Source organism: Rhipicephalus sanguineus, chromosome 1, assembly GCF_013339695.2.
Source record: "Rhipicephalus sanguineus isolate Rsan-2018 chromosome 1, BIME_Rsan_1.4, whole genome shotgun sequence".
In the NCBI taxonomy this organism is placed as follows: domain Eukaryota; kingdom Metazoa; phylum Arthropoda; class Arachnida; order Ixodida; family Ixodidae; genus Rhipicephalus; species Rhipicephalus sanguineus.
Genome location: NC_051176.1, coordinates 316,718,282 through 316,739,290, shown reverse-complemented (window position 1 = coordinate 316,739,290; position 21,009 = coordinate 316,718,282). Strand labels below are relative to the sequence as shown.

Below are 21,009 nucleotides of genomic sequence, written 5' to 3'. Positions count from 1 at the left end.
ACGACTAACTAATGTCTAAATTGCATATCGGCGTAACTGTATATTGTCACGTGGTCGTGACGTCGACGAAGGCAGCAGTCAGCACGTCGAGATGAAACTCTTTATTAGGCCGAGCTTGTGGCCGAGAAACTGAAAGCTACAGCAATACACTGATGGCGGCGAACATAGCGTCGACCGTCGATCAAGTGACAAGCGGTCAAGCGCGTCGGCTTTTATACAGGCGCTATCGAACTTTCCAGCGATATCGCTGGTGGCGGCGTTATCTCTCGACAAAGCTAGAACATTCGCGTGCGGCGCGCAATCTTAACAAAACGATCTACTACAATCGCCAAGTTTCTCGAACACTGCTTCGCGGACAGCGTCGAGCGTTGGCAACCGTCCTTGCTGGTCAAACCCGAATACATTAAAATAAAAGAACAAGTGGGCGTGGCATTGCCCCCCTCTGAAAAAGCATCGCCCCGATGCTTGTGAAAGAACAAAGAGAAAAAAAAAAACAAGTGCCTACATAAATTACAATAACAAAGGAAAAAGTACAGTCCCCAGGTTCGCTAACGCGCGAAAAACGGCTTAAGGCGTACGACGTGGACGACTTCAGGTCGTGCGCGGCGTCGCTGGGAGTTCGTAAGGCCGTCCGGGATGACCTCGTAGTCAAGAGCGCCGAGACGTCGAAGAACCTTGTATGGCCCGAAGTATCGCCGAAGGAGTTTTTCGCTAAGCCCACGTCGGCGTATCAGCGTCCAGACCCAAACACGGTCGCCGGGCTGGTATACCACGAAGAGTCGTCGAAGATTGTAGCGACGGCTGTCGGTGTGCTGCTGGGTCTTGATACGCAGGCGGGCGAGCTGTCGAGCTTCTTCGGCAAGTTGTAAGTAAGCGGCGGCGTCGAGATTTTCTTCGTCGGTGACGTTGGGTAGCATGGCGTCGAGCGTCGTCGCCGGGCTCCTTCCGTAGACCAACTTGTACGGCGTCATCTGAGTCGTTTCTTGGACGGCCGTGTTGTATGCGAAGGTCATATACGGAAGGATGGCATCCCACGTCTTGTGTTCGACGTCGACATACATGGCCAGCATGTCGGCGATGGTCTTGTTTAGCCGCTCGGTGAGGCCATTTGTCTGTGGGTGGTACGCTGTGGTCCGGCGGTGGCTTGTTTGGCTGTATCTCAGTATTGCCTGAGTTAGGTCAGCAGTAAACGCCGTACCTCTGTCGGTGATGAGGACCTCTGGGGCGCCATGACGCAGGACGATATTCTCAGCGAAGAACTTGGCTACCTCGGCGGCACTGCCTCTGGGCAGGGCCCTTGTCTCGGCGTAGCGGGTGAGGTAGTCAGTAGCTACGACAATCCATTTGTTTCCGGTACTGGACGTCAGGAACGGCCCCAGTAAGTCCATACCGATTTGCTGGAACGGCCGTCGAGGTGGCTCGATAGACTGCAGAAGTCCGGCTGGCCTAGTGGGCGGTGTCTTGCATCGCTGACAGTCCAGGCAGGTCCTTACGTAACGAGCGACGTCGGCGGAAAGGCGCGGCCAGTAGTACTTCTCCTGTATTCTTGCTAGCGTGCGAGAAACACCCAGGTGTCCAGACGTCGGGTCGTCGTGCAGAGCCTGGAGGACCTCTGGCCGCAATGTCGAGGGTACCACGAGAAGGCAATCGGCTCGAAGTGGTGAGAAGTTCTTCTTTAGGGGAACACCGTTGCGCAAGAAAAACGACGTCAGTCCCCGCGTGAATACCTTCGGAACAACGGTGGTCCTGCCCTCGAGGTATTCCACAAGGCCCCAGAGTTCTGGGTCCGCTCGCTGTCGTTCGGCGAAGTCCTCGGCACTTATGGCTCCCAAGAAGCTGTCATCATTCTGGTCGTCGGGCGGTGGTGGGTCGACGGGGACACGAGACAAGCAGTCGGCGTCGGAGTGTTTCCTTCCGGACTTGTACACAACAGTAATGTCGAATTCTTGAAGTCTTAGGCTCCACCGTGCGAGGCGACCTAAAGGGTCCTTCAAGTTAGCTAGCCAACACAAGGCGTGATGGTCGCTCACAACTTTGAAGGGCCTGCCGTAGAGGTAGGGGCGAAACTTTGACGTAGCCCAGATGATGGCGAGGCACTCCTTTCCTGTTGTGGAATAGTTGGCCCCTGCCTTAGACAGCGACCGGCTAGCATAACTGATAACCCTTTCCAGTCCCTCCGTCCGCTGCCAAAGTACGGCGCCGAGTCCGACGCTGCTCACATCGGTGTGAATCTCCGTATCGGCGTATTCGTCGAAATGCGCAAGTATCGGAGGAGTCTGCAGGCGTCGTTTCAGATCATGAAATGCTTCGACTTACGCTGTTTGCCACCTGAATTCGACGTCGGTCTTCGTGAGCTGCGTTAGTGGCTCAGCGATCCGTGAAAAGTCTTTGACAAAGCGTCTGTAATAGGCGCACAAGCCTAGTGTAAAGAAAGGACACAAAAGTGGCACGTGCTAGGCACGATTTGTGACTAGAAGGACTCGAAAGCGCCGAGAAACTGAAAACCGAAACCGAAGAAGACGAGCGGAGGGCAGGTGGCACGAAGGCGACAACCAAACGGAAAGAAGAAGAGAAGGAAAAGAAGGAACGTGCGGAGAAGGGCTCGCGGGTCCAGGCCACGAAGGGGACGAAGCCGGGCGACGCGCGAGGTGACGAGCTCCGGGCGACGTTCCTGAGGCGGGCGTTCGATCAGTTCGTGCCTGCCGGGTCGAGGGCCGGTAGCGTGTCCAAGGTCCAGTTCCGGTGGCCTGTTCAAGGACGAGGCCTGCTGAACGGCTCCTGCCTGGGTGCAGTGGCCGAGGGCAGGATCGTGGGCGAGGCCTACCTGGGGCGGTCTTCGCGGGTCGTGGCCTGACACGGGTCCTCGGAAGTTGCGACCTGTACTGCTGGGTTGGCCGCTACGTCCGACCCAACGGCGCTACACACGGTAGCGCATCCGTGTGCCGTCAAGCGTGCCAGCCGTGCCACCTGTGTCCTCGCGCACGTCGACGACCGCATCAGGCTGGGACGAAGCTGGGACGACAAACTGTGAGACAGCGTTTTTGTTCTCACGAATCGGACACTGTCGTAGCCTAGCCGGACTCTCTGTCTACTAATTCATGACTGTCGCACATGTCGCGTGATGATTGAGTGCTGTATATGTAGTTCTTCGTCCTACCATCGTTCTCATCTTCTCTAGTGTTCAATATAAAGCTTCTTTTCTTCGCCTAGACGAATCCTTTCTCGTCCGTCATCAACAAACATAGTGACGAACGTCCATAATCATCACACCTAGAAATCGGCGCAAGGCCTTCTTGTCGGTGGGTGGCGGGAAAGCGGCGATGGCAGATGTTTTCTGCGGCTCTGGGCGCACTCCAGTCTTGCTGATCACGTGACCCAAAAACAAGAGTTCCTCGTACGCGAAGCGGCACTTTTGTGGTTTGAGGGTGAGCCCGGGGTTTTTGATTGCTTGAAGTACGGATTCAAGGCGTCGGAGGTGTTCGTCAAAGTTTGAGGAAAACACAACGACGTCGTCCAAGTAAACAAGGCAAGTTTGCTACTTCAAGCCAGCTAACACTGTATCCATGACTCGTTGGAAAGTCGCAGGTGCCGAGCAAAGACCGAAGGGCATGACCTTGAACTCGAACAGGCCGTCTGGTGTTATGAAGGCAGTCTTTTCTCGGTCTTTCTCGTCGACTTCGATTTGCCAGTAGCCGGTTTTGAGGTCCATCGAAGAAAAGTACTTCGCGTTGTGGAGTCGATCCAGGGCGTCGTCTATCCGTGGAAGGGGGTACACGTCCTTCTTTGTGATGTTGTTCAGGCGACGATAATCGACGCAGAAACGTAGGGTCCCATCCTTCTTCTTCACTAACACCACGGGAGACGCCCACGGGCTCTTGGACGGCTGGATGGTGTCGTCGCGTAGAATTTCGTCGACTTGTTTCTTAACGGCTTCCCGTTCCCGCGTCGAAACCCGGTAGGGACTCTGACGGACTGGTCAAGCATTTTCTTCCGTTATAATGCGGTGTTTAGCAAGGGGTGTTTGTCGGACCCGCGATGACGACGAGAAACAGTCCTTGTATTCCTGCAGAAGGCATCGAAGCTGTTACTGTTGGCGAGCGGGAAGACTTGGGTTTACGTCGAAGGGTGGCTCAGGTATTGGGGTCGTCGTCGTAGCTTCGTCAGAATCTGAAAAGGCAAACGTATCGCTGGCGGCCATGATTTCTTCGATGTATGCAATCGTCGTGCCCTTGCTGAGGTGTCTGTATTCTTGGCTGAAGTTTGTTAGTATCACGCTTCGTTTTCCTTCATGCAACCGAGCAATGCCCCTTACAACGCATATGTCACGGTCTAGCAGCAAACGCTGATCGCTCTCGATGATACCTTCGATGTCCTCAGTTTTTTCGGTGCTGACGGGAATTATGACGCTGGAGCGAGGCCGGATGGTAACTTGATCCTCGAGCACGTTCAGGGCATGTTGACATGGATTCGTATCCGGCGGTGGCGTTTTGTCCGACGATAGGGTTATCGACTTGGTTCTTAAGTCGATGACGGCGCCGTGATGGTTTAAGAAGTCCATGCCAAATATAACGTCCCTGGAGCAGTGTTGCAAGATTACGAAACTCGCAGGATACGTGCGATTATTGATTGTGACTCTTGCTGTGCAGACTCCAGACGGCGTTATTAGATGGCCTCCAGCGGTACGGATTTCGGGGCCTTCCCAAGCAATCTTAACTTTCTTCAACTTCGTGGCGAAGGGCCCACTTATGACGCAATAGTCGGCTCCAGTATCGACGAGAGCGGTGACGTTGTGACCGTCGATGAGAACGTCGAGGTCGTTAGTTCGTCGGCTTGCGTTGTGGTTGGGTCGTGGCGTCGGGTCACGGCTAGGTCGGCTTGTCCCGCTGATTCTACGTCGCGTCGACAGGTCTTCTTCAGGGACCGAGGTTTCGTCGTCAGGCTTCGTCTGCTTCGCGTCGTGTTCGGCAGGTCTCGTCGCGTTGTCGTCGTCGGCGGCCGCGGAGGATCTTCGGATACGGGCTAGGCGACCGGCCCCGGTTTGGGCCAGTGTGCTTGCTGCCTACGGTGCGGTGACATGCAGCGGCCGGGCGACGGCGAGCGGGAAGGTCGTCGTTCTTGCCACTGTGTTCCGGTGAGGTAGTCGTCGATGTCGCGAGGCCGTTCGCCTGGCTGCGGGTGCGGCGCGTTGACGGCGAATCCGCGTAGCCCCATCTGTCGGTACTGGCAGCGGCGGTACGTGTGGCCGGCCTCCACGCAGTGGTAGCAGAGCGGGCGGTTGTCAGGGGCGCGCCAAGCGTCGGTCTTCCTCGGCGTGTATCGCTGGCCGGCTGGCGGGAGGTATGACGTCGGTGGTGACGGCGGTGGTGCCTCGCGGCGGAACTGCTGGGGCGGCGCGGTGGCTTGACGTAGTCGAGGAGGGGGGGCTTTGCGTCGGGCTGCAGCAGCATAGCTCATTGCTTGCGGCTGCGGCTCCGCTAGCTGAGGCGCACCCAGTGACTGCTCGATCTCCTGGCGCACGACGTCGGCGATGGAGTCTATTTGAGGTTGCGGCGAAGGCAGAATTTTTCGCAACTCCTTTTGCACGATTGCTCGGATCGTCTCGCGCAAGTCGTCGGAGCCGAGGGCATGAACAGCTGCGCTGTCTTTAAATGCGCGGCGGTTGTACTGCCGGGTGCGCATCTCGAGCGTCTTCTCGACGGTTGTTGCCTCCGCGAGGAATTCTTGGATGGTCTTGGGTGGGTTTCTGATCAGTCCCGCGAACAGCTCCTGCTTGATTCCTCGCATGAGGAAGCTAACTTTCTTCTCCTCGGGCATCTCAGGGTCTGCGTGACGGAACAGTCTCGGCATTTCTTCTGTGAAGAGTACCACGTTTTCGTTTGGCAGCTGCACGCGGGTTTCGAGCAGAGCTTCGGCTCTCTCCTTGCGGACGACGCTGGTGAATGTTGCCAGGAACCTGGCGCGAAAAACGTCCCATGTCGTCAGGGTTCGCTCTTGGTTCTCGAACCAGGTCCGAGCGGCGTCTTCCAAAGCGAAATAGACATGCCGTAGCTTGTCTTCGCTGGTCCAGTCATTGAAAACGGCAACTCGGTCGTAGGCTTCGAGCCAACTTTCCGGGTCTTCGAACGACGATCCGCGGAAGGTTGGCGGCTCCTTAGGCATCCGGAGAAGGATCTGTGTGGGCGACACAGCGTCTGTCATCGTCGCTGTGGTCGAGGTCAGGGTATTTGTTTGCCGGGTCTTTTCAGGTAGAGGCCCGTGCTCTGGCGGTAGGCCTTGTTGCCTGCGGCTCGCTCGCTGCTTGGCCTTGGCGTCGATGTCTTCTCCGCGCTGTGGGCTGGGTTCACGGCTTGACGGGGGTGTCCGGAACATGAACGAACCGCACCTCCACCAGATGTCACGTGGTCGTGACGTCGACGAAGGCAGCAGTCAGCACGTCGAGATGAAACTATTACGCCGAACTTGTGGCCGAGAAACTGAAAGCTACAGCCATACACTGATGGCGGCGGACAGAGCGTCGACCGTCGATCAAGTGACAAGCGGTCAAGCGCGTCGGCTTTTATACATGCGCTATCGAACTTTCCAGCGATATCGGTGGTGGCGGCGTTATCTCTCGACAAAGCTAGAACATTCGCGTGCGGCGCGCAATCTTAACAAAACGATCCACTACAATCGCGAAGTTTCTAGAACACTGCTTCGCGGACAGCGTCGAGCGTTGGTAACCGTCCTTGCTGGTCAAACCCGAATACATTAAAATAAAAGAACAAGTGGGCGTGGCATTATATTGAAAAATGGTGAAGGGTATGGAAGCGAAAGGGCGCCAAACGTCAACTGTTCCGTAAGGGGCGCTGAGAATATGCTTTACAACACCTCGTGTTTGCGTGCGATCGCGACGTGTACGTGTAGGTCCAACCTAGTCCCAAAAATTCGGCAGACCCCGCGTACCGTGGGAATCGCTGTCATGCGAAGCATGCGCGGGATTGTGACTGGCATAATTTTTCATGATGAGCGAAACGTTAAGGAATGACGCTAGAGAAATGTGGAAGTGGTATAAACACACTCATATGCTGAAGAGTCGCATATATTTTATATAACCAGTTGTTTACAGTTGCGTAACGATGCCAACAGCAACATGGGTGTTACCATCACCAGACGCGGTAAGCTGATATGTAGTGCTTATATTCTTCAATACTCGATAGCGCGAACCCGAACAGCACAAAGACGAAACACAAATGCACAGGACAGGCGTTACTCGCAACTAAGCTTCATTTAGCAAAGTTCTCCTGGATATACACACAGCCGAGTGGCACACGCAGGCGCACTGCACGTACGGTACAGTCACGGTTGCAGTTGTTAGAGTTGCGTTACAGTTGTTATGCTTATACTTATTTGTTATGATGGGAACGCACGCACGTTTCACGAACCCGTGTGTATGTGTAGAAGGGGTTCTTGACAGTTCTTGAACAAGGTCATTATCACCGTGATCAGTGAGCAGCAGCAGCTGGACCGGACTTGTTAATCGGATCCGTTCGTGATCGCGGCTACGAGAGGTCTAAGTGTAGTGAAGTGTGAAGTATAGCACAGCTGGTGGAAATCCTGGATGTCTCTTACGATGAAATGATCCATGAGGCCTGCTGTCCTGAACGTGGCAGCGAGGTCTTTTGATGCCCTGTCCACATCCAAGCCGTCTTTCACGCAGTATAAGAACCAGGCCTTGTTGGGTCTTGATAAGTCAATGTTGAAGCCACCGGTAATGATAGAGGCCTGGTTCTCTCGGCAGATTTATTGTAGGAAGCATTGACCCCGGTTCTTGCGTAATCGACGTGGTCCACGTTGCGGACCACGTGAACGAGTGCATGGTAGTTGAGCGTCTTCAAGGGTTGTTCTGTCTTCAGCTTCCTCACTTTTCTTGTGTCCGCCACAGTGGTGTAGCGGTTACGGTGCTCGGCTGCTGACCCGAAGGTCACGGGTTCGATCCCGGCCGCGGCGGTCGCATTGCGATGAATGCAAAATGCTAGATGCCCGTGTACTCTGCGATCTCGGTGCACGCTAAAGAATACCAGATGGTCAAAATTAAAGCCCCAACAATTATTGTCACTTTCCTTGCGTGTCAATGTGTGTGTTCGCGTTTGATGTGTTGGTTGAGACTTTGTATCACCTGTTGCACATACCCGCATAACTTAAACTCTGGTATGCGGGTATGTGCCACACGTGACTGAGAGAAAGGGTTTCATGACGTACGCGACAGGCATTTTGCGTTATTCATGTCATGACCAATGAATCGCGTTCACCATGCACTGATCCCCTGCTATGCCAATTTTGGTATATTAGAAGTTATGGAGACGACCAGGAGAGCACCCAGACGTAGGTGGCTAGATAGATAGATACATAGATAGATAGATACGTAGATAGAAACGCCCAAAGTGCCTGAGGTTCGCTAAGAAATGCTTCGCATTTAAAAAGTTCACCAATCGCTTATGCAGTTAGTGTTTTCTGCCATTATACAGGGTGCCCCAGCAAACTCTTGCTAGAGTTAAAAAATATGCCGACGCACTCTACGATGACGCGACCAAATGCATGATGTTGACTATTTTATGAAGTAAGTCATTGCGTTCTGATTAATTGATTAATATTAATTAGACCAGATTAATCAACGTTTGAAGCAACGAAGCTGGACTAAAACTTCCAATGACAAATTTATAGATCGGTTTGCAAAACGTTCGATTAGGCTGTTTCTAACTCTATCAAGTATTCGTGTTTTTCTGCTTACTACAGATTCCCGCGAAATATATAAAAAATCTACGCATATCTACGAAGTGAATGATGATGAGTGGGCGAAGCACTGAGGATCGTTCGGTAACCGTGAATCTCCCGTGACATTGCCCACTCGCGCATGTAAATGAGTGACAACGCCTGTGTACAGTTATATACAATGCGTTTTATTGGTCATAACTCGTATGTCGTGCTTCGTTGTGGATTCCGTTTTGCCTTCATTATTACTGCTTTGTGGTCTGTGAAATGTAGAGCCAATGCTTCTGCGATCTGATGTAGCCTGAAGATGGCAGAGACGAGGTCGCGCTCTCTTTGCCAACTCTCTCTCTTTTGGGACCATGTGCGTGCTACGCGCGCTCTGTAAACGGTTTTGTGCATGTTGTCACCTGTTAATCGATGCGCTTGTTTTCGAGCAGCCTTCGAGCGGCGCCGCGCCGAGTGCGGCCTATTAGATGCGAAGTATCTTATGGCGGAGTTCAATCCGGTGGTGGTGGTGGTGTGCGGCGTGACCACCCTTACTGCGCATGCGCATACCCTCTCCACACACCTCCTCTCCACTCCCCCTTTCCACTCTTCCTCTGAAACGCGGGCTAGACATGCCGAAATTCTCTCCTGCGCAACGCCGCGATGAACACCAGCACATGCACGTCCCCTCCCCCTCTCTCTCCTCTCGCACGCCTGTCGACCGCGTTCCCCGCTCGCCCTGTGAGAAATAACGGCCAGGCTAGAGGGAAGACAAGACGCGCGTAGCGTTCCTCTTCGCGTTCCACGACGCGAGGTCGGTAGCATGCCCAACGAACGCCAACGGAACGCGATCGTGCAAGTGCTCCGGCTTCGCATCGCCTCATGGTCCCCTTTAGCGGGAAATGGTGTAATTTTTTTTAAAACCATATGCGCGCTCTGCTCGCTCTGTAGGTTGTTTATGCACAGATGTTTTGCACCTGCGCTTCGACTGTAGACTACGGCGGATGGACGGACATTGTGAGGTCTTAAGCTGGTTCGCCCCTAGTACCACGTGCGATGCCCGCTTGCTCAACTATGCCCGCTGTGCTTTCAGTGCTCCATAACGTTCCTCGTGCAAGCGACCATAGCATTTGACCGGATGTTCTGCATCTTAAAAGTCGACAGGGCAGCGACGATGGTGGTGGCTGTGTGATGACGCGCCTGCTGCTTGCGGCAGCACAAACGATAACCCCTGCGTCTGCTTATCGCTGTCATGAACGATCCCGAGGAAAGCATATCGTTTGTACGGGGAACACTAGGAAGCACTGCAATAACGACGCGCTAGAGGGCATGTCACGTGGTATATTTTGAATGCGAAGCATTCGCGAACCAAAGGCACTTTGACCGTTTCTATCTATCTATCTATCTATCTATCTATCTATCTATCTATCTATCTATCTATCTATCTATCTATCTATCTATCTATCTATCTATCTATCTATCTATCTATCTATCTATCATGAGGTGGTCGTTGGGGACGCCGCCGGTGACTGCCAAGACGGCGAAGAAGAGATCGGTGAGTCTCAGCACTGCGAAGTCGGGGAGTCGCAGCCTGGTGACACAGAGGCCGGGGAGTTCCGGTACGGCGAAGCGGCGGCCGCGAACAAAAGGAAAGACGAAAACGCAGGAGGCGACGATGGCACTGGAAACTGGCAAGACGTAGCCAAGAACAGGGACGTAGTGGACAAGGAAGAAAAAATCGCGCAGCATGGAGGCGTCAGCGGTGAGACAGCCACAAATACGGAACGTGAACTGAAAGAGAACGTTAAGATGGATGGTGGTGAGGAAGAAGATGAACAAGAGAACGAGGTGGCGAGTGAGAAGGATGGAGCACATTCGGCAAGCACATTCCGGGGATGCCAGTGCAACTGCCACGCTAACTGCTGCCATCATGACTGCTGGCCCGAAAGTGGTTGCTGAGCCCGAAGTTGCCACAGAAAACGCCTAAACCTTGGTGACGTGGTGGGTGTACCGTGCCGGCGTGTGGTCGTGCATGCCACGTGCGGTCCGTCGTGGCCAAAGAAAACGGCTACGGCGCCCTCCTCCCCAGGATTCACCGAAGGGGAGGGGGCAGTATGGGAGCGGCGGCTGCGAGCGCGCTGACCGTTGAAGAGGAGAACGATGAACGATGGCGCGCTCGCAGCTCGCGCTCAGCGGCCACTAACGGACAGTCGGGGCCGGGGTTCGACACAGTAAAGATGGTTCCTTGCCTGTCTTGATCTCGTCCCTGAGGCGTTTTGTGTCAGCCGCAGCCCGAAACCCCACACTATCTAGCCGCCTAGGTCTGGGTGCTGTCGTGGTCGCCTTCTTAAATTGGTATATGCGAAAATTGGCACCGGACTGAATGACGAACATTACTGGCAGGTCATGAAATGAAAAAGGCAGTTTCGCCGCAAGGGCGAAGCAATGAATGCGATAACAAGAAATTGAAATGTCACACAACGAACCAGAAGCAGCTGTATACTTGCAGCGCGTCGCTGAAGTACAAAGAACGACGCCCTAAGAGCAGGCACAGGCATGCACAGTGTGAACTAACAACTGCCACAGTTGTTACGTCTATGTGCTAGAGCGACGCGCTGCAAGTGTCGACAATGGTGAATCAGACGCTCTTAGATATTCTTCTTTTGCGGCGCGTGGAGTGACTGCGGCGCGTGGAGTGACCCCCTGCGTCTCTTGCCGCACGGGGGCGTCTGATGAAAGGTGTGCCCGGTGTCCTTTGTGTTTTTTTTTTCCTTCTACATCACGAGTGGGTACAGAAAATGGCCACTTTGTCGTGCGCGTCTCAAGGATAATTTTCGAATTGAAAGAAAATTAGGAGCGCCGCGCCTGCAAGTGTCGACAATGGAGAATCAGACGCTCTTAGATATTTCTTTTTCTTTTAAACTGCGGCGCGTCAAGTGTCCCCCTGCGGTCTCCAGCCACACGGGGGCCCCTCAAGGATAGTTTTCAAGTTGAAAGAATATTGGGAGCGTTGCGTGACAGAAAACACGCCCACGCACCTCCGAGATTTGCTTACCGCCAGCGGTACATGGTGTATACAGGGTGTCCCAGCTATCACGCAGCACGATTAACCAAAGAGGAACGGCGTTACGCGAAACGAACCTGCTGTATATTTTTCTTAGTACACTTGATAATAATAATATCTGGGGTTTAACGTCCCAAAACCACGATATGATTATGAGAGACGCCGTAGTGGAGGGCTCCGGAAATTTCGACCACCTGGTGTTCTTTAACGTGCACCTAAATCTAAGTACACGGGCCTCAGACATTTTCGCCTCCATCGAAAATGCAGCCGCCGCGGCCGGTATTCGATCCCGCGACCTTCGGGTCAGCAGTCGAGCGCCATAACCACTAGACCACCGTGGCGGGGCCTTAGTACACTTGAGTAGCCACTGCTATTTTTTTCGTTAATGAGGTTTAAATAATTAGTCATAACTATATTTGTAACTCGACAAGTACTCACCTAATCGTCAAAAATGTCAATGCGGCGTATGTAGGCATGTTCAAAGCACATCTAACTGCGCAATTTTTAAGAACGTACTAATTACGTGCTCATTTCTTCCGGCTGATAAAGAAAGCCCGCTAAATATGAAAAATGACACGTGACTACGCTTCCACCCGCAAAGGAAACCAGCGCCCTCAAATAAGCTTACTGCAAACAACCGCTTTGCCTGTTGCCTGTTGCGAAAGACAGCGTTCCGCATTTTTGCAAGGGTACAGGTCGGGCGCCAGCGATATGCGTGCAATTTCGCTGGAATTGAATCCGTTCGATAGTACGCTTCAATCATCCATATCTCACGGCCGACTGTACTCATTGATAACGCGGCAGGTGTTCCGATTACGACCTGACTCTGTAAAACCAAGCGGTGCGTTTCTAGGCCGGGGAGTGGCAGATAGGGATACACGTTTTTTTTTCTTTCTGCATTTTTTCCTTGATACTGTTTGCCTCATAGGAAGCCTGTTTGAGGGCGCTGGTTCCCGACGCGCGCAACACTCTAGTCACGTGTCACTTTTCATATTTCGCGGGCTTTCTTGATCAGGCGGAAAAAATGAGCGCGCAATTAGCACGTTGTTGAAAGTAGCGCAGTTAGATGCCATTTGAACATGCCTACATACGCCTACTTGACATTTTGACATTTAGGCGAGTACTTGTTGAGTTAGAAATATAATTATGACTAATTAATTAAACCTCATTAACGAAAGAAATAGCAGTGGCTACTCTAGTGTACTAGGAACAATATGCTGTAGGTTTCATTCGCGTAACGCCGTTCCTCTTTTTTTAAATCGTGCTGCGTGATAGCTGGGACATCCTGTATATACGTACATATACATATCCGGGGCATGACGGCGACGGCAAAAATCGGCCGAGATGACTGTCGATATAATTGCTATCGCAATAATAACAGCCTGTCGTCATGAAACCTTTTCCCACAGTCACGTGTGGCACCGGTCCGTGGATGGGCGTATGTTCCACAGGTGATTACTGCCTGTATCAACCCTGGAACAGTGAGGGTGGACTTTGGAAGGCATAAGGCGACAGCGTTCAGGAGCCCGTGTCGAAGAAAATTAGGTGCGTGTAGTCAAGTAGTCTACCACAGAGCGACGCCAGTGCTTGAAACTGCTTAGGAAAGACACCTTATGCAGACGTCATGTCGCGGCAACGTTAGTTGCGATTCATATGCTGGCTATCCGCTTCTAGAACCATGTAATAAACATTACGTATTTACTCCTATGACTCAGCAAGCTGTAGTCAGACGTCGCTCGACGCCAGAGGATTATCATTCCCATCATTTGGGGACATCTCTACGTGGCGCCAACTCTCGGCGGCAGCAACGGCGTCTGACAATAATTTAATGGGAAATAGGTGAAAAAATACATGGTTGATCCCTCCGTCATAGGAATCGGTAAAACACGAAAGTAAAACGTGTCCTTAGAGAAGTAGTTTAATGTTTACCGTACATTGATATGAGAGAGCTCGCACAATATCTATAGGTGTTTGGCAGCTATAGCACCGTTTAACGTGGATGCAGCCACGTTGACCCCTGGTGGCACATCTTTATCCTGACGACTAATGTTCAATGTCAATGATTATGCAAACCCTTATGGTAGCTGTAGCAGTTAATGGTGAGAGCGTAATCAGAAAAAAAATTCACAGCATATCCACGGGTGAATGATGAAAAGCTTGGGCGAAGCTCCTGAAGCAATCATGGTTACACCGTGAAATCTTCAGTGGTTTCGCCCAGCAGTAATCAAAGCGATAGCTCAGTACATCATCAAAGACGTGACAAACACTGTATATATTTATACAAGAAATTTTATTAATCGTAAGTGGTAGCTAGACGTGGCTTCCGTTCCCCCTTCATTATAACGGCTTTATGGCCGGTGAAGTGGTGGATCGGTGATGGGTCGTAGTGGGATGTTTGCAAAGACGAAGTAGTGGGCAGTTTGCAAAGGTGGCTTACGTTCCCCCTTCACTATAACAGCTTTATGGTCGGTGAAGTAATGGATCGGTGATGGATCGTAGTGGGATGTTTCCAAAGACGAAGTAGTGGGCAGTTTGCAATGGATTGGTTATGGGCCGGTTACGCCTTACGCCGGACGCCGGACGCGTGACAAGGTTAGACTAAGAGGAGCTTCGCCCCTAAAAGTGGTGTGACAGCCAGAAGAGCGTCGCTGACTGGACGCAGAACTTGGGCGGAGGTCGCCATCACACGGCATTTTAAATAGTTGTTGAACACCACGGCCGGTCTAGAGGGAAACGCAACGCGCCTCCCCTGTAGCCCGGCCGCGATTTTTCTCGGGACGAGCGTAAGCCGGGAACGCGGTGTTACAGCCAGCAGGCCCGCGTCGCAGAGCTATTTTTGGTATGAATGGATGCTATCAGTGAGGCCCACGCTTCGGTTAAGGTCACCACCTCGTGGTGTGTTAAGGCGCTGGCAACATGGCAGTTCTATTGGAAACGCGCCTAAGGAGAGGGATGCGTAACAACGACACGTTGCAGGACCTAATCGCGGAGGCCACTGTCATGATGCATTACTTCACTTTACCGTTCCAAGAGGGCGACACCACCCCGCCGACGAAGAGCACTGTGCGAGGAAAGTGTTAGATATAAAAGGCGTGTTTTTAAAGGCTCCAGTGTGTGCGACCTTGGCGCAGTGGATAGCGTGCTTGGCATCCCTTGATGCGGACCAAGAGGTCATGGGTTTGACTCCCATTGGCGAAATTTATTTTCTTGGCCATCTAATCGTGTACATTTTTGCGACGTCATTTCCGTGACGGAAATACGTCACATAAGCCTTGATGGACCCCGGCATAAAACGCTTTCGTGTTAAAAAATCATATCTGACAAAAACTAGTGGCGCAGGCTGCCTTGCACTAGTGGCGCAAGGCTGCTACCATCAGCGGAGCTGGTGTTCGACCTAGCTAAGTTTTTCTAGTATTGGCCAGCTTTTGCTGAGAGGCTAAGTATTTGCTAGTAGTACTAAGTATATCTAGGCATGTGACGTTACTATCTGCTAGTGATGTGATTTTAGTCACGTGACTAGTTATTACGTGATGTTTCGCACTAGTGGTGCCAAGCCTGAAGGGAGTGTGGAGCTAGGCGCCCTTACTTGTTGCTCTCTATTTCTTCTTGCCTTTCTTTTTCTTTCATATCTCTGTTTATTCTGTTTCTTTTTTGTCTGTTTACTTCTATGTTTTTCCTTTCTTTCTCTATGTATTTCTTTCTTTCTCTCTCTCCATTTATCGCTTTCTTTTTCTTTCTGTCTCTTTATATCTTTCTCTATTTTACTGTATCTGCTTTTTTTTCCCTTTCTTTCTATGCTATGCTTTACTCTCTTCCCTCCTCCTTTCACTCCTCCTTACACTTACTTCCCTTTCCTGCCACATTGCTATACTGTACTATACTATATTATACTATACAAGTCTACGCTATGCTCTGCTAGCGCCCATGGATAGACGGGTGGTTAGGAGGTTCGCCTTCGGATCGTGGGTTCCAATCCCGCCGTCTCATCAGAAAATTAACATGAAAGTGTTTTATACCGGGGTCCACCAAGACTTTCATGACGTATCTCCGTCACGGAAGTGCGTCAGCAAAATAAGCGCCATCAGATGACAAAGAAAAAAGCTATATGAAAAAAAGTTCCGTTGACGGGAGTCGAACCCATGACCTCTCGGTCCGCGCGATGAGTGCTCGCGGGCTTTTAACCCACTGAGCTACCGCCAAACGCATTACGGAGGCTACATGAACTAGCCTTTTATCTTTCACACTTTCGTCTCACAGTGCTCTTGAATTGATGGATGGATGCTATGAGTGTCCCCTTTATAACGGGGCGGTGGCATCTGTGCCACCAGGCTCGAAAAAAAAAACGCGCCGTTGCTACGACTGTCCCATTCGGCGCGTTTCCGATACAAGTTTAATTTCGTCAACGCTTTAACACACCGTGAGGTGGCAGCTTTAGCTCAAGCCGCGCTCATAGCATCCATCCATATCAAAAATAGCTCTCCGGCGCTCGCCTGGCTACCGCGTTCCTCGCTCGCCCTGTGTGAAGTAACCGCCAGGCTAGAGGGAAGACACGACGCGCGTAGCGTTTCTCTTCGCATTTCACGACGCTATGAATGAGTGCATATCGAGTATCAGTGTTTAGTATGTGCTTGTTGATGCCATCTTTGCGCGGGATTCACCATATGCGGTATCCACGTTGTCATGAGTAAGAAAGAGCCCTTCGCAAGAAAGAAGACGTTGAAACGTTCGAAACGGCGCGAACGCGCGCACCATGACGTGGAGAAGCCAGAGGAGGCGCGTGACCCGAGCTGTGATCGGGACGCAAGGAACGACGCGCTGGCATTGTCTACGTGGACTTGCCAGGAGAAGGTTGTCTCGCCAGCAAGCGCACTGGCGACGGGAGCGGCAGGAGTGCGACTCGGCAGCCTGTGACGCGGACATCCTGAGAGGTGGCCGGAGACCTCGACCCGGTTCGAGTGAGGCTGCTCGGGATGCAGCAACCGCGCGCAGCCATCACCGACGTTCCTGGCGCAAGCCCCCTTCGAAGCAAGCCGCCGAAGACAGTCCCCGGTGGGCCACGTCGGCTCTTAGCACTGGGCATCAGCGACCGCCGCTAGGCCTAATCTCGGAGGCCTCCGCCACGTCAGCGACGACGTCATGCGATGACGACGACGGACGACGATTCGGCAGCGACAAGGACGGCAATGGTCGTCGAGAAGGTGGAGATCACCGACTAGGACACGACGCGACGGATCCCGGACTTTGAAGGGAAACGCATCAACGGTACCAAGTAAGGTTGGCCCGAGGCATGAGCAGCACAAGGCTAGAGCGCTATAGAGCCACCTGACTTTTGCTTTTTCGGACAGTTTAGTTTGTAGTGTGTTTTGTGTGTAGCTCTAGTTAGAATTCAGTCTCTTTTGGTATTTGTTTGGTATATTCTTTGTGCATCCTATAGATTGCCGTGCGTGTGCTCATTAAATGTGTTTTGCCGTTAAGAGTCCTGTCTGAATCCATCACCCGCAACTACCCGGAATCCGTGACAATTGGCGAGCCTGCCAGGATCAATCCTGCCAAGTCATTTATTATCGGTTGTTGCGGAGATGGATTGGGACAAGATATTAACTATAATTCGTGAGCGAAAGCTGAACAAAGAACAGGGCTTAGAGTTCATCGAAGAAGAGAGAGCACGCATTCAGAAACAGCGGGAGCACGCGAAAAAAGAGCACAATGCCAAACTTGAGGCAAGACGCGTCGAAATGCAAGCAATCTATGCTAGGGAAAAGCAGGCACTAGAACATCAAATAAGATCGGCACAGGCCACGGAGTGCATTAGACCGAATGAAAGAATGCCCACAGAGGTTTCATCGACAGACATTAGTGTGCCAGATTTTGAGTTCTGCGCTTCAGTTGAGAAAGTGGGTAGTGAGCACAAGAGTTGTGTAAATGACAGCAGTCTTTTAGGCACTGAACACAAGGACGATGACGTACATGTTGTATACAGCTGCAGCAAGGCGACGCTTAGCGAAGAGGACGCGAATGTAGCAGAACAGTGCGTGGAGGAAGTGAGCGCGACCCATACCGGTAGCAAAGAGACAGAGAGTAGCTGTTCGCTGATGGACATGCATATTGAAGGAAAAAGCACGACGTATTCGCGAGAGATGATTCCAGAGGGTGCTAGAATGAATGATGTGCTTCAGACGCACGGTGTGAAACGCGTGAAACTAAGACAAAATGAGACAGTTCCAAAAGCACAGAAAACCGTTCATAATTATCAGGACGCAAGGAGGGTGTTGCAAGTTGTCAGTTGTGGACGCGTGAGACGAAACAAAAGTATCGCTTCAAAAGGGCTGAATATAGGTCCCAATCATCTGGCTGAAAGTACAGTGGGATAGAGAAGTAGTGATGAACATAGGACGCTGCCTAGAAAAGTTGTTCGGAAGAGGCGTCGGGGGATTAAGAGAATAATAAGTGGCAGCAAATGGACTGAGCGTCTTAGCCGACGAGTCGTGAGTAGACGAAGAAAGAAATTGAAGAAGACGCGAAATGTGAAGAGGCACAAATTTAAGCGTGGAGTCTCAAATTTTTGGGCGCCCATAAAGAAAGCAAGATCACGCGAAGTCAGAGAAGTGCGAAATAGACCATATGTATAGCTTTGTTTGGAATAGAGCAAGAGTGCTGTGAACATTGAACTTGCGAACATTTGAGTAGTGAGATATGTTGTAACCTGTGTAGTTCTTTTATGTATATGAGAGGTTATCGATATCGTGTTACGGACGATGAAGTCTTGGACATTGTGAGTGGTTCAGTGTAGTGTTTGGAGATGTGATCCCAAAAGTGCGTATTGATGACCAGTGAGTGAACGCAAGTTACAGATGAAGGTTATGACAAGCTCAAGATGGGGGCAAGAAGTTTTTAGGGGCGAAGCTCCTTAAGGCGGCACCCGTTCGTCCCTCGTAGTCGTAGTCGTAGTAGCAGTAGTAGTAGTCGTAGTGCGTAACCAGTCTTACGCTTTGACTTCCAAGGTGGTGCCGGTGGGAGATTTTCCCTGTGCGTTGTTGAACAATAAAAAATTCGCAGCGTTAGCTAAAAGCCGACTTCTTCTGTCTCTCATTCCCATTAGCAGCCATTCTTTACCTCCAAGGTAGTGCCTGGTGAGATTTCTCCTGTGCGTGATTAAACAGTAAAAATTTTGTTCAAAACGCCGTTGATTGATGAAATAAACCAACGAAAGACGCCAGATGTTTTGTAAAAGCAAAACGAAAGAACGCCAGATGTTTCTAAAGCAAAACGAAAAGACGCCAGCTGCTTAACGAAAGACGCCAGATGTTTTCTAAAGCAATGGTTTTCTAAACAATGAAAATTCACAGCGTACATGTAAAATTAAAGTGAGCTGCAAGTCGTCATAACTCATCGAACCTTTAGTATAAACGCGCCCGATCTCACCTCGGTGATGATGTACTGGGCAGAATTCACGGAAGATTCACGGTTTACCGATGAACCTCCGCAGCTTCGCCCACTCACCGTGGATATATGCTGTGATTTTTTGAGAAAAAAAACTCTTGAAAAGGGGGCGTATATGTCATGAGTAAGAAAGAGCCCTTCGCAAGAAAGAAGACGATGAAACGTTCGAAACGGCGCGAGCGCGCGCACCATGACGTGGAGAAGCCCGAGGAGGCGCGTGACCCGAGCTCTGATCGGGACGCAAGGAACGACGCGCTGGCATTGTCTACGTGGACTTGCCAGGAGAAGGTTGTCTCGCCAGCAAGCGCACTGGCGACGGGAGCGGCAGGAGTGCGACTCGGCAGCCTGTGACGCGGACATCCTGAGAGGTGGCCGGAGACCTCGACCCGGTTCGAGTTAGGCTGCTCGGGATGCAGCAACCGCGCGCAGCCATCACCGACGTTCCTGGCGCAAGCCCCCTTCGAAGCAAGCCGCCGAAGACAGTCCCCGGTGGGCCACGTCGGCTCTTAGCACCGGGCATCAGCGACCGCCGCTAGGCCTAATCTCGGAGGCCTCCGCCACGTCAGCGACGACGTCATGCGATGACGACGACGCACGACGATTCGGCAGCGGCAAGGACGGCAATGGTCGTCGAGAAGGTCGAGATCACCGACTAGGACACGACGCGACGGATCCCGGACTTTGACGGGATACGCATCAACGGTACCAAGTAAGGTTGGCCCGAGGCATGAGCAGCACAAGGCTAGAGCGCTATAGAGCCACCTGACTTTTGCTTTTTGGGACAGTTTAGTTTGTAGTGTGTTTTGTGTGTAGCTCTAGTTAGAATTTAGTCTCTTTTGGTATTTGTTTGGTATATTCTTTGTGTATCCTATAGATTGCCGTGCGTGTGCTCATTAAATGTGTTTTGCCGTTAAGAGTCCTGTCTGAATCCATCACCCGCAACTACCCGGAATCCGTGACACACGTATATGTTAAGGTACGTACACACTGGCGGAAAGCAGGCCGCGGCGGCGTCCCGCCCGTCGCAACCTTCGCGCGGCAAGCAGCGGCACGCTGTCCACAATGCCGGCGCAAGAGTCATGAGACAAGGGCAGACATGTCAAGGCGCGCGCACCCGCCGGCTCGCTGCCGGCTCGCGATTTCTCCCCGAAAGACGGAGGGGGGGGTGGGGGGTGGCGCGGGTGCGGAGAACAATGTCTGGTTTCTATGACGACAGCCCGTGTGAGAAGGAAGAGGAGAAAAAGCAGGCGCTGATTGGTAGTTTGCTTGCGCGAGAGCCGGCGGCAACGGCAAAAATGGGTCCCGGAGCGATTACGTTGGCTGCAGAAAAGCGCTGGAGCTCCGCGGGAGAAAGAGAGAAAAGCGGCGTCTCGCGAGCGGTGAGCGGCGCGCGCGAGAGTGCCGCGCCGCCAGTGTGTTCGTACCTTTAAGAACTTGAGCTACCGCAAGGGTTAAATCATGATCATGGGCATTAGTCGTCGGTACGGAGATGTGCCACTAGGCGTCAACGTGAGTGAGATGCGTCCGCATCAAGCGATGCTATATATGCCAAACAACAGTAGACATTGTACAAGCTGTCATATACCAATGCACTATAAACAATAAACTACTTCTGTGACGACACGTTTCACTTTCGCGTTATACCGATTCCCATGATAGAAGGATCAGCCATCACTTTTCCTTGCCATTATTTTCTCTTTCTTTCGTTCTGTCTCTCTGTTTCTCTCTCTGTACTCGTTCTCTACTAAGGGTTGCCACGCCGGGGAAATCGG

The 21,009-nt window shown here is 51.9% G+C and overlaps 1 protein-coding gene across 6 annotated transcripts in view; it reads left to right on the top strand.

Annotated features, from left to right (window-relative positions):
* Positions 1 to 21,009, top strand: part of LOC119379463 (uncharacterized protein ZK1073.1) — a gene marked incomplete at its 3' end in the record, with an annotated part of 493,970 nt that overhangs the window by 244,526 nt on the left and 228,435 nt on the right.